Source organism: Pediculus humanus, genomic scaffold (assembly GCF_000006295.1).
Source record: "Pediculus humanus corporis 1103172107590 genomic scaffold, whole genome shotgun sequence".
In the NCBI taxonomy this organism is placed as follows: Eukaryota; Metazoa; Arthropoda; class Insecta; order Psocodea; family Pediculidae; genus Pediculus; species Pediculus humanus.
Genome location: NW_002987204.1, coordinates 262,020 through 266,795, shown reverse-complemented (window position 1 = coordinate 266,795; position 4,776 = coordinate 262,020).

Here is a 4,776-nt window from a genome sequence, read left to right as displayed (position 1 = left end):
TCGTCGTTTAAAATTTCAAACGTTTGTGTAACGTCCAAAAAAAAATAAAAAAATTTAATTAAAAAAAAAAAAAAAAATTTTTTTTTGTTTTTCGTTTCGTTTTTTCAAGAGGTTAAAAGGTCACGAATCACACACACACACACACACACACACTCTCTCTCTCTCTCTCTCTCTCTCTATCTCTATCTCTCTCCCTGATTTTTTTTGTTTTTTTTTGTTTTTTTCGTGTCAGGTTTTACGATGTGTCGTTTTTTTAGAAAATTAAAATTAAAACGAAATCGTAAACATATTTAAAAAAAAAAAAAGTAATAATAATAATAATAATAATAATAATAATAATAATAATAACAATAATAATAATAATAATATTTGTAAAGGGAGGTAAAAAAGAAGATGAAAAAATCGTTTCGTTTAAGTGTAACATAATGAAAACTGATTAAGCAATAATCGTTTTATTTAGAAAACGATGATAGCATATGTTTGTGACAATAAATAATTCAGTAAATAAAAAAAGGGAAAAAGGAAAATGGAAAGGAAAGAAAAAGGAAAGAAAAAGGAAAGTAAAAAAGGAAAAGGAAAAAGTAAAACGCGAAACTGTTTTTGATTTCTAACAGAAGCACACACACACACACACTCACCGCGTTTTTTTTTTTTTTTAAAGAGAGAGGGAGAGAGAGAGAGAGAGAGAGAGTGAGTAAGACAATGAAAAAAATAAAAAGAAAACAAACGGAAGAAAATATTCGAAGATGCGAATAATACACCCGCACAAACGAAATAAGAAAAAAAAACCGTTGTGAAAAAAAAAGAAAAAAATGAGGCCATCAGTACCATCCTTTGCCTTTTCTTCCTTTTTTCTAATTCTAATCACACACGACGATATAAAATTGTATATTCTCATCTCGTTTTCTTTTCCCAGCATCATAACAGTTAAGATCAACACCAAAAAACCTTTGAGAGAGAGAGAGAGAGAGAAAGAGAGAAAATTCTTTCAATTTGAATACAGAATAGATTTCAATCAAATTTTTTATAAATCTGTCCGATTTTATGTTATTTTTTCATCCGCGAAATTTTTCTTTTCTCTCTTTTCTCTTTTTTTTTTTTTCTAAGGATGATGATAATAGTAAAAAAAAATTACGAAGCAGACGACGTTTAAAACAAAACAAATTCGACGTTTATTTGTAAATTCAAAACGACAAAAATTTTTTTATCAACCTCCAATTTTTACTGATAAAAATTGATTTTTAAAAAATGTATTACAAAAAAAAAAAAAAAACAGAAAAAATATTAAATTTAAAATTAAATTAAAAAAAAAAAAAAAGGGGGAAAAAAAGGAAAATGGAGGATAAAAGAGAATTAAAATAAATTAAAAATAAAAAAAAAATAAAATGAATGATTAGGAAAAGGAAAAGGCATAAAATATTAGAAAAAAAAATTATTTCTTTATTTATTTATTTATCGAATTAAACAAAAACAAAAACAAAATGGAGAAGATTTTTCCTTTTTTCCTTTTTTTTAAATAAAAAATCAATAACAATAATAATTGTTGATTGATATTATTACGGGTGACTTTATTATTATTATTATTATTATTATTATTATTATTATTATTTTTTCTTCTGTTCTCTATACAAAATGGCGTCTTCTATCATTATCACAAATCTCAAACGGTTTTAAAGCTTGTGTTTCCTCTGATCCGACCATTTAAAGGATTCTTTTCCTTTTATCTCTGATTTTCTCTCTCTCTATGACTCTTCCGTTTTCCTCTTTTTGACAAAGGAAAACCTTTTTTTTTTTTTTTTTTTGATCGTTTCCTATTATCCCTTTTTCCTCCCTCCCTTTCTCTTCGATCTCTCTCTCTCTCTCTCTCTCATTCCGTGATAAAAAAAAAAAAAAATTTTTTTTTTTCGAGTTTTCCCGAAACGTTGGTGACTAAAATTCGATATTGTCATTATTAATTGTTAGGCATCCATCGTCCCTTTTGTTAACTTCTCATATTTCATCTCCTTTTATTTTATTTTATTTTTTCGAGTTTGTTTGTTTGTTTGTTCGTTCGTTGGTTCGTTCGTGCTGGTTGTTTGTTTTTCAGGTTTCGGTTCTTTTGTTTTTATCTCTCTCTCTCTCTCATTTTTTTGTTTAAATAATTTTTTTTTTTTTTTTTTTTAAATTTTCTCGCGTCTCTTTAATTTTTTAAATTTTAAATTAACGAATTTAATTTGCCCCCTCCCCCGCCCCCTTCTTCTCCTTTTTTGTTTAAAAAGTTTCTTAATATTATAAATTAAATTAAATTTTTTTTTTTATTAAATAAATAAATCACGGATTTTTTAAATTTAAAACAAATCGATAAATCTTTAAATTTATTTTAATTTGTAACAAAAAAGAAAAAAAAAAAAGGAAAATGTTGTTGTTGTTGTTGTTGAAAAGTTAAATGAATCTGTTTGTTAGGTTTGAAATCTCCCACACATTTTTGGGGTAACGAACAAACCTGGAGTGTCTGAACCCTCCCCCCCCCCAAAAAAAAAAAAAAAGAAAAAAGAAAAAAAAATTGAAATTTATAGCAAATAACTTACCTTTGACTGGATAAGTTAATGGAGAAAAGTTGAGGGTAGGGATAAAGGGAGGAAAGAAGGAAGAGAGGGAGTAAGGGAGAGAGGAAGGGAGGGTGTTAGTTAGTTAGTTTAGCTTTCACACATTTGATAAAGATATATTACTAAACCCTGTAAAAAAAAAAACCGCAAAACATCAACTCCTGTTGTTGTTGTTGTTGTTGCTCTTGTTTAACAAAAACTTTTTTTCCTTTTTTTTTTCCTTTTTTTTCCTTTTTTTTAAATAAAATAATTATTTTAACAAAAAAAAAAGAAGCAATTTATTAATAATAATAATAATAATAATAATTAAATAAAAATTTTTTTTGCCAATAGATTATGGTCTTAAACATATATATAAAATCATCGATTGAGTTTTTCTTTTTTTTTTACCCCCTCCTTTTCCCCCTCCCTTCCTTTCCCTTCCCTTCCCTTTTTCTTTCTTTCTTTCTTTCTTTCTACACGGTAATGATTCTCTTTTGGCAAAAGGTCAAAGGCGATTCGTATTAATTTTATTTCGGACAGGAAATAAAAGATTATCGAGCTTTCAAAAAAAAAAAAGAAAACTTTTATTGAACTTATTTTCACCGTAATATCAAAAAAAAAAAAAAAAAAAAAAAAGGAGAACAAAAGAGCAAAAATTTAAATTTAAAAGTTTTATATTACTCAACAAATATGTTACTAAAAGAGTGAGGGAGAGAGTGAGAGTGAGAGAGAGAGGGGGGTGGAAAAAAGGAATCAAAGGATTGTTTTCAAAGGTTTTTTTCCCGTAAATAATTTTTTTTTTTTTTTGCAAAAAAAAAAGAGGTAAAAAAAAATATTCGAAAAAGGCAAAATAGGAAAACGTATTATAATAAAAAAATAAAAAAAAAATTTTAAATTACAATAAACAAAAAACGAGGCAGTGAAATAAATTTTTTTTTTTTTTTTTTTTTGTAAATTTTAAAACCTGTACCTTATGTGCCTTTAAGTGGAAGCGATTGTTTTAAATGTTTATTGTCTTATTTAAATAAGTGTTGGAAAGTGTTTAACGTTTTTCCTTTTCCTTTTCCTTTGTTTTGTGCTTTTCTTTTCTTTTCTGTTTTTTTTTTCCAAGAAAATTTTTTCTTATATATTAATTTTTTTTTATAAATTTAACGATAGCTATGGGTAAAATAAATATTATCATTATTATTATTATTATTATTATTATTATTATTATTATTATTATTATTATTATTGTCGTCGTTATTTTTTATTTCAACGTTTTATAATTTTTTTTGTTTTTTTTTTTTGTTTTTTTTTGGGATCGTTTTAATTTTTTCAATATTTCATATTTAATTTTGATGAATGATATAAAATTTGGAAGAGAAGGAATGAGGGGGAGGAGGGGGGCCGGAAAAGGGAAGAAAAAGAAAGGGTTGTTATTGTTCAAATGAATGAGAAAACCTTTTTTTTTTTAAAAAACGTTTAAGGTTTACATAGGATCAAAATGAAAAATTCAAAGGTTCGTATGGATAAATATATATATATTCGACCTCTACTAAATTTAATTTCTTCTTTTTATTCGTTTTGTTACACAATTTTTCACCACTCGAATAAATTTAACGCCGTGCAAAAAAACCGTTAAATAATTTGCGGTTGTCGTTTGTTTGTTTGTTCGTTTGTTTGTTTTTTCCTTACGAAAAACTTTTTTCGTTTATATTATTCATCGAACAAAAAATAAACTCGTTTGTATTTCTATATATTATAATTAATCGTGAAAATAAAACATATTAAAACGTATTAAAAAAAAAAAGAAAATATTTTAACGAAAACAAAAACAAAAAAACAAAAAAATATTTTTGCAATAAGTATTTAAATCATCCGCCATTTTTAAAATTCTTCTCTCGCATTTATTGTTTTCTTTCTCTCTAATTCGAACGCTTGGTTTTTTTTTTTTCAACGAAGTGCGTGAATGCGTGTGAATGCGTGGTTTTTTTTTATTTAGTTAGGAGGGGGATGAGGGTGAGGGGGTGAGGGGGGGAGGATAATACTAGAAACTGGTTTTTTTCAACATATACCTTTAATTAATTTTAATTAGATCACGGGGGTATTTAATTAAAAACAACCACCTTAAAATAAAATACACTTCAAACCTTAATAATAATAATGATGATGATGATGATGGCCACGGTGATAATAATAATTATTGCAAATTATAAAAAAAAAAAAA